Below are 9,338 nucleotides of genomic sequence, written 5' to 3' on the forward strand. Positions count from 1 at the left end.
ATCTTTATATTTTTAGATAGCATTTTAAAAAGCCTTATCTGAGAAAGCATCATGTAAACACACACACACACACACACACGCGCGCGCGCGCGCACAAACTCACATTTATCACATTTGAACACGGACCTCTCTCACACATTCCCCTTCCTCGTCCATCCGGGGCACGGACCTGACCCACAGTCTATCCAGGACCGATTCCAGGAGGTCCTGGGATTGGATCCAACATCCCACAGGATTGACAACTCTACCCATTACCTATATCATCTCCTTCTCCCGACCTTGATGAGCATTTGCGGCTACCTCCTGCCCACCTTATACGCTGCCTGTGGGTTCTGAGGTTCACAGCTCCTGGCCACGGAAGCCAAAGACTTCAAGTCTGCTGGTGTTTGTGTGGGGGGAACCCCGAGGCTGGTCGCCTCAGGCGCGTTTCTCCCTCCTGGTATCGCTTTCAGCCCTGCTTGGGAAACCGGGTCCGCACTCTCATCCTCCCGCTCTCCTATTTCGTGACGATGTAACTGCTGGTTGCACCGCACCTCCCGTCCGCCAGCAGGTGTCTGCGGTGACCTCTGCTCCCGCGCCAGGACCCGGCCGGTCGAGCTCAGCACCAGGCCGGGAATTTCTCGCAGGCTGGGGGGGGGGGCGGTCCCCGGCAGAAGAAAGGCCACGCGGCGAGCAGGGGAAGCCCGAGGGACGTCGCCCGAAGGCCTCCCGCTCCACCTTCCCTTTGGGGCCACGTCGGAGGCGGCACCCCTTCTGGGTACAGGGAGGCCCGAGACCTGCCTCCGCGTTCAGGCTCCCGCGTCCAGGGCGCCCTCTCGGGCCCGCCCGGGCTGGCCACGGCTTCTCCCTCTCCCTCCTCGTCTTCCTCCCGCTGTGTTCCTGGGGACCGTAAACCGCCACCCCTCCCACCCGCCCTCGACCCGCGAAAAGGGCCCGGCCGCTTCTCCCCGGTGCCTGCGGAGGGAGTTGAATCGACGTTTGCCACACAACGGGAGGAGGGAGAAGCTGCGGCCGCCGTGCGGCTCCCAGGCTCAGCCCCTGCAGGGCCCGCTCGGGGCCCGGGACCCTTGCTCCTCCCGGAGGCCACGTCAGCGCCTCTCCCGTGGCTCCTCCGGGGAGAGCAGGGATATCCCGTGGGGGAAGCTCTTCCCCAGAAGAGACACTTGGCGACCGAGCCAGCAGAAGCCTGGACTCTGCGCCCTGGACCGCTTCTCAACGTTGCTTCCGTCGACCCATCCATCCCTGGGAGGGCCTTGGGGACAGGAGGCCGCACCCTTCAGTGACCATAAAAATTCCGCTTTGCTCTGACTTGCCTTACTGCTCCTCTCCACTCTTCCATTCTAGCACCTCCAGAATAGAAGAACGGTGGTGGTCTTGCTCTCCTTGCAGAGCTGTGTGTTTTGTTTTGTTTGGCCCATGGCTCCATTTCCTTCAGTGGACATTTATTCACATATCCACAAATTACTAGGAGAGCGGCATTTGTAGGAGTCTTTCCTCAAACGCTGTAGATCGAAGTTACTCAAATATCTATCATTTGCCTTTAGTTTTATGTCGGTGTGATACTTATCATTACACCATTATCATTGTTATTAACACCAAAATTATTTTTTAAAATATTTTATTTATTCATGAGAGACACACAGCTGCAGAGAGCGGCAGAGACACAGCAGAGGGAGAAGCAGGCTCCACACAGGGAGCCCGACGGGACTCCAGGATCAGGGCCTGAGCTGAAGGCAGCGCTAAACCGCTGAGCCACCCGGGCTGCCCATTAACACCAAAATTAAAGTGTGACAAATGCAATAACACATATTAAAAACCGTAATGTTGTTTGATAATAGTTAGATGGAAAAAAATGTATATTCATTCATGTGAATTTAAAGAAAGGACCAGCCTAATCTGTGGGGGTAGACATCAGAATAGTTTAAAATAGCAGGGATGGATAAGCATTACCTGGGAAGTGTATCAAAGGGCCATCCATGTTTGGATGATAGAAAATTTCTATCTTGATCCTGGTGATGATTGCATATTTGAGTATTTAGATAGCTGTCCACTAATTATCTGAGCAATTCGTTCTGTGAATACACATTACTAATTTCCTTTTTAGGATAAAAATTGGCTATGAGGCGTTAGAGAATCCAACGTAGACCAGAACCAGTCTGGAATGTATTGCAAACTTTAAAATCTGCTCTTTTTGTGTACAAGTTTCACTGATGTGTGAAATATTAACTACAGAAAAAAAAAAACTATATGACTAGACCATTTCCTTAGGGGAAGCTGCACACAGGGCTTATTGAGAGCTCGCACCTCATCTTCAGATATTTTCTGTTGAATGGTGAAATATGGAGCCCGCCCGGGGTTTTTTCTGTGACAGAGTTATATATAGCTTAGTGAACTATTCCCTTTTCCTCTCTTCAGCTGACTATATGGCATTGGTGGCCCTCGAAAAGCGTGGCTGTCTGCCTGCAGTAAGGAGAGCGTCCCCTGAGGTTTGAAACCCTAAGCAAAAAAAACGGAAGCCTTGCCGTGACTCGGATTCGAACCGAGGTTGCTGCGGCCACAACGCAGAGTACTAACCACTATACGATCACGGCGCGCCACGGTCCTGGTGGCAGGCTCGGGTCTTGATCTACTAATTTTGACAATTCATTCCAATTATTGCGCCGCTTTGCTCTTGGGCCACGACACCAATTCTCGGCCTTTTAACTAAGATCAAGTGTGTTCCTGGACAACTACAGGTCCTCGTGCTGTTCCCTCCTGTCTTCCCTTCGTTTTCCTCCTCCCCATTACGATGCATTTATCATCTCCAGTGCATCCAGCGCGATCATCCGCACGGGCCTCCTGGGAAGTATCTTTGCAGCGTCCACGCTTTCCTCACCTTTTTCCCTCCTCCTTACACTCCCTCTTTTGATCCACCGACCGCAACCGAGCCGAGCGCGGACAGCGCAGATGGGCAGATGAGGGCGAAGCAACTCCAAGAGCCGGGGGACGAGCCCACTAGGCGATGAGCTTCCCCTGGGCCCTCCTGGCCTCAGGCCGGGGGGTTACGGCCTCGGGGTCTGCGGGGGCACTCGCATCCGAAGAGGGTATGGAACGAGGTGTGGGGAGGCTGTCCCGCCGGCTGTCCTTCTGCCTTCGGAACCGCCCAACACGCGGGTTGCACGCCGCATCTACTCTACGGTTTTCCGACTCTCTCTGCAAAGGCGGTGGCTCCCCCTAGCGCCGAGTGCATGCTTGCTCTTTGTTGGATGGGGACGCGAGCATTCGCGGGTCTCTGTGGCGCAATCGGTTAGCGCGTTCGGCTGTTAACCGAAAGCTTGGTGGTTCGAGCCCACCCAGGGACGTGGCGGCATTTTTAGAACGTGACAGTGTTTGCAATTGTTTCTACGCTGTGCATCTTCTCACCTGAAGGGGGAGAAATGCCTCTAACACCCTCCTGTCCTTATGTGTCTTGTGTACAAGAGAACCTAAGCCAAGATCCTCATGGATCCTCGGATCCTCAAAGAGCTCAAGAGGAAAATAGGTCATTAGGAATCTTCAAAGGAGTAGAGTCATCATCTTTACCCTCTGATTTCCTTTTAACAATGAAGTTTCTATGTGTTAGTATTTATTTAACCGTTTCCATATACTTTTGAAATTAATTCGGTTTTATGCCATTGGTATTGTAAATAATACTGCAGTCATATGCAGTCAATACCTGTACCCATCTTTACCATAGAATGCTAGAAGAGCAATTGCTGTATCATAGTCTATATATTTTCCATATGATTCCTTTTTTTTCTCCTTTTGTCGACTTACAGATCTTTCTTTTATTATTTCAGCTACTGCTTTAGGCTTCATAGCATACATCTGTAATTCACCACAGTTGGCCTTTAAGTGATCTCATACACCTTAACATTTCTCCTCTTCCTGCCTTTATGCTAGTTTTGTGATGCATTTTATTTTGTATGTTATAAACCTTACAATCCATTGTCATTACCTTTGTTTAATCTGTCCCTTGTTTTTATAGATTTAAATAATAAGAAAAAATCATATATTTTCTCATGCAAGTATCATTTCTGTTGTCCTTCATCCCTTTGGCTATATACATCTGGTATCAGTGTCCTTCTTCCTGAAGGACTCCTTGAACATTTTTTGCAGTGTGGATCTGTTGGTGATGAAGTCTTCCATATTTTTTTTTTTTTTAAAGATTTTATTCTTTTGAGAGAGAGACAGCATGAGAGAGTACAAGCAGGGAGAGGGAGAGGGGAGAAGAAGGCTCCCCACTGAGCAGGAAGCCCAATGTGAGCTTGATCCCAGGATCCTGGGATCATGACCTGAGCCAGAGGCCGCTGCCCAACCAACCGAGTCACCAGGCACCCAGTCTTTCACATCTGTGTGTAAAAGTCATCATTCACCTTCATTTTTGAAAGACTTTTTTAGGGGGAGGAGGCATAGAATTCCACATTTCCTCCTTCCCCCCAATCCTTTAAAGATGTTTTCTATAAACAAGCACCCCAGGAAAACCCCAGGCCTCCAGTAACAGCTCCTTACTTCCTGGAGCAGACATTGCATATGTTTTACACCTCTTAAAGTGACAATGATGGCTGCCTATACCAACACCCCCTAAAGGTACTCACATTTCCTCTCAAACACTTAACCCAAGCCACCCTATAATCTATAAAAATATGCAGCATTATATTAAAAATAGTGTTATTTCTCTTTACACACACACACATGTGTATGTTTGTGTATATATATATATATATATATATATATTGTTTATCTTAGAGCAGGGAGGGGCAGAGGGAGAGGGAGAGAATCTCAAGCAAAATCTCCACTGAGTGGGGAGCCTGATGCAGAGTGCAATCTCAGGACCCTGAGAGCATGACCTGAGCCAAAATCAAGAGTTGGGTGTTTAACTGACTGAACTACCCAGGCACCCCTGTTATTTCTCCTTAATTAGGAATTGTCCAGGCAAAGATTATATATTAATTCAATTTAATAGCATTCAAAGAACTTAAAGATAACAATAGATCTTAACATTTCAAAGGGAGCTGACACATAATAGAGAAATATATGTTGGAATCATATATTAGATGATACCTAAAACATTTATTGAAAATTGTGAGTGGAATAATTAAATCACGATGATTTCTAGAATTTTAAAAACTTAATCTTCATTTAAAAGATATTATATAGAATATGTTAGGTATATGGTATACTGGAACCACATGGTTCTAGTGTATTTTATTTACTGGAACACATAATTTTAAATTTTATAAAGTTAGTTATTGGAATTAAAGTTTGTCAATGACCAGTAAAACTAGGATAGGTAATTTAGGATGTTTAGTGTTTGTAAGATTTTGAAGCGACATAAATCCAAGACTTCTACAAAATAGAAAACCATACTACCAGTATTTTCTAAATTGTTAGAAAATCGAAAAGACAAAGCAGTTTTTAGACCAATATTATTAAACCAGTCTGATGCATACAAGGAGTCCTCATTAGAAATATGATATGACATAAACATTTTCTATGCCATTATAGGTCAATTACTAAAATGTTTTAAAGACTTATTTATTTGAAATGAGGAGTGGGGGAAGGGGAAGATGGAGAGAGTATCTCAAGCAGTCTCCTCACTGAGCAGTGAAGCCCCTGAAATCATGACCCTGGGATCATGACTCTGAGATCTTGACTTGAGCTAACATCAAGAATTAGTCACTTAACCAACTGAACTACCCAGGCACCCTTCAATTATGAAAATTATTTAGTTTGTTAAAAGTATTTGAGGTTCATCCTTACTATCATCTTGAATTTTTTCCTTGTACCTAGCACTGAAACTACTAATTTATCCACAGCTGAACTTTTTTTTCCCCTTCTGAGTTACAGACTCACCAAGAAAGCAAGTGCAAGAATAAAACCTCATCAATAGCATCCTTAGACCCCCATTGGGATCTTGAAAATGAAAGCTCAGTCACTACTCCACTTCAGGGAGGGACACAATTAAACACAACACCAACTCAGACTGCAGCCAGGACCAGGTCAAGACCAGGACAAGACATAACATCGCACTCTCCCTGCCTCTGGGAGATGCTTTGGATCTCTTTAGGGATTCGGTGCAGAGGCTCTCTGCACCTGGACCTTGGGACATACCTACCACTCCAGATTAAGAAGAGGCTTCTTCACACTAAGAAGCTGGGAAAAGATTTTCCTTGACTTGAGTAGTAGCTGTGAAAGAGGGGAATCCTAGCCACTAGATTATCAGTAGACCGTGCAAGATCTCTGCTTTGGCCTTTGCAGTAAAAGTTATATTTACTAGGGGGACAAAGCAAAAGTGAGGACGGTTCCAGCGGCCTGACGGGCTGAGCAGCCACCCAAGGCTCCCAGCCTTACCCCCTGCTCCTCACCTCTCCCAGCCTCAGCCACACCTGGGGCTCTGAGGCCTGACCACGAGGGCACTGGCCTGTGCTGCATTCTGGTCTAGCTTAGCCCTGTGTGTGGCAGAGCCAGGGCCATGCTCTCTTTCTGAGCCTCCGTTTCCTTAGGAGTAAGGGGCGGCCTTGGCTCTCAGCAGGCAAGGAGCAGAGTCCCTCTACTTCATGACCTCGAACTAGTCCAAGGGCCCTCCTGAGGACGGTACCTGAAAGGCTCCTTTGGCGTCCCCGTGGGCTCATTAGGTGGAGCCCAAAGCTCTTAATCTTCGCATCTTTGGCTTGAGTCCCAGGTGCAGTTGGTTTTCTATAGTTCTGACAGGCAAATCTACCTTTCAGTAATGGTGGGGTGTGTGTGTGGGGGGGGGGCGGTTGGGGGGGAAGCCAAGGTTGCTGCCCAAGGTTGCTGCACAGGGAAGAACGTGTTGGCTTTCATAGCCATAGCACCCGTCAGCCTGTAGAGGAGACTTAGGGCCAGAGGAGCAGATCAGGGGTTTTCTGGATGTAAAAGTAACCTGAAGTCCAGGTTGCCCTGTGTGCTCTTCTTGGCCTGATGTCCAGCGTGAGGGGGAGCAGACCAAGGAGGCCAGTCAGGTTGTTAAGTGCTGGCGAGTCTGAGTCTTTCAGGCAGCAGCAGAACCCCATCCAGCCTCAGGCGTGAGGTTTGTTTTGTTTGTTTATTTCTGAATGGCAAAGGGAGCTGCGCAAGCAGGCCCAGGCCCCATTGGCCGAGCCCATGGTCCTTTGTGTGTTTGGAGCAAGAATAGAACTTGGGGTAAGAAAGAGGGCTGTTTCCGCCCGGTTTCGAACCGGGGACCTTTCGCGTGTGAGGCGAACGTGATAACCACTACACTACGGAAACCAGGCCGCCGGCGGCGCCCTCTGCCAGGACCCTGAAAAGCCTGGTGCTGCCACTACTGTTCTGCCCACCAGTTTCTTTGCCGAGTGCAAAGGCCCCTGGGAGCACCCGCGAGCCCGCAGGCCGGGGGACCGCAGCCCCGAGCGGCCCGGCTGGGGTTCCGCGTCTCCACCATCCCGGGCGCCCAAGACTCTGGGGGCCTCGGCAGTCCGGCTTCGGGATCCGCATCCAACGCAGGGTTTCCAGATCCGATTGGAGGGACCCCAGTGCTGGGACCCCCTTCCGGGAGAAGGGGGGGCGGGTCAGCTGCGTCCGAGCCCCAGGCGCCCCCACCGCCCCCTTGGGGTCACCCGCCCTCCGGGGCGGTCGCCGGGACGGTCCCCGCGGGGCGGTCAGCGCTCGGGGCTGGGAATCCTCCCAGGAGCCCGGGGACCGGCTCCCCCCGCCCCCGCGGGCCCCGCGGGCCCCGCGGCCCCGGCCCTGAGCGCCTCTTCCCAGCCCTTCGCTGTGCGCTCCTCCGCGGTCCCCTCGGCCCAGGCGGTCCTTCCCATTCCTGCCGCTGTCACTTTTTCTACTGGACTAATGTAAGTCCAATATTGTAATCGTGCCTGTATAGTTTTAGTACCATAGCAAAGGCTACATGTTAGGACATTTGACTGTTTTAAAATATCCAACACCATACAGGCCAATCCACGATTCCTTGTCGATGCTGAATTCGTTCCAAGACCAGATAAAGTATAAATCTAGTCGATACACACAAATATCAGAATTGTTGGATTTCTCTCTCACTGGTCTTGAGATGCATTTTGAGGAGCAGTTTTTTTAAATTTAAATTTTAGTTAATATATAGTGCAATATTGGTTTCTGGAGTAGAATTCAGTGATTCATCGCTTACAAAGAACACCCAGTGCTCATCACAAGTGTCCTCTTTAAGACTGATCACCCATCTAGCCCATCCCCCACCCGCGCATTGACCCTGTTTGTTCTCTATCCTTAGGAGTCTTATGGTTTGTTTCTTCTTTTCTTTCCCCCCCCTTCACATATGTTCATCTGTTTTTTTTCTCAAATTTCACATATCAGTGAGAGTATATGGCACTTATCTGTCTCTGACTGACTTACTTCACTTACTATAATACACATAGTTGCACATGGCAAGATTTCATTTTTTGATGGCTAATAGTCCATTGTATATATACAGCATATCTTCTTTATCCACTCATCGGTCCTTGGACATATGGGCTCTCTTCATAGTTTGTCTATTGTTGATAATGCTGCTATAAACATTGGGGCTGATGTACCCCTTTGAATCTGTATTTTTGTAACTTTTGGGTAAATACCTAGTAGAGCAATTGCTGGATCATAGGGTAGTTCTATTTTTAACTCTTTGAAAGACCACCAGACTGTTCTCCAGAGTGGTCGCACCAGTTTGCATTCCCACCAACAGTTGCAAGAGGGCTCCCCATTCTCTGTATCCTCACCAACACCTGTTGTTTCTTGTGTTGTTAATTTTAGCTATTTTGTCAGGTGTGAGGTGGTAGGTCATAGTGGTTTTGATTTGTATTTCCCTGATGATCAGTGATGTTGAGCATCTTTTCATGTGTCTGTTAGCCATCTAGATTTTTTTTTTTTTTTTTTTTTTTGGTGAATTGTCTATTCATGTCTTCTGCCATTTCTTAACTGGATTTGTTTTTTGGGGGTGCTGAGTTTGATAAATTCTTTATAGACTTTGGATACTAACCCTTTATCAGATATGTCATTTGCAAATATCTTCTTCCAATCTGTAGGCTGCCTTTTAGGTTTTTTTTTATTGTTTCTTTCACTGTGCAGAAGCTTTTTATTTTGATGAAGTCCCAATAGTTCATTTTCGCTTTTGTTTCCTTTCCCTCCGGCAATGTGTCTAGTAACAAGTTACTACTGCCGAGGTCCAAGAGGTTTCTACCTGTGTTCTCCTCTAGGATTTTGATGGTTTCCTGTCTCACATTTAGGTCTTTTATCCATTTTGAATCAATTTTTGTGTATGGTGTAAGAAAGTGGTCCAGTGTTATTCTTCTGCATGTGGCTGTCCAGTT

The 9,338-nt window shown here is 47.9% G+C and overlaps 3 non-coding genes across 3 annotated transcripts; 1 reads left to right on the forward strand and 2 right to left on the reverse strand.

Annotated features, from left to right (window-relative positions):
* Positions 1 to 2,519: 2,519 nt before the first annotated feature.
* Positions 2,520 to 2,591, reverse strand: TRNAH-GUG. The gene has a single exon. It is a non-coding gene; the product is annotated as a tRNA-His (tRNA).
* Positions 2,592 to 3,267: 676 nt separating this feature from the next.
* On the forward strand, positions 3,268 to 3,341 carry TRNAN-GUU. Its single transcript has one exon. It is a non-coding gene; the product is annotated as a tRNA-Asn (tRNA).
* Positions 3,342 to 7,199: 3,858 nt separating this feature from the next.
* On the reverse strand, positions 7,200 to 7,272 carry TRNAV-CAC. The gene has a single exon. It is a non-coding gene; the product is annotated as a tRNA-Val (tRNA).
* Between the last annotated feature and the right edge of the window lie 2,066 nt (positions 7,273 to 9,338).

This window comes from Canis lupus, chromosome 17 (genome assembly GCF_011100685.1).
Source record: "Canis lupus familiaris isolate Mischka breed German Shepherd chromosome 17, alternate assembly UU_Cfam_GSD_1.0, whole genome shotgun sequence".
Lineage (NCBI taxonomy): Eukaryota > Metazoa > Chordata > Mammalia > Carnivora > Canidae > Canis > Canis lupus.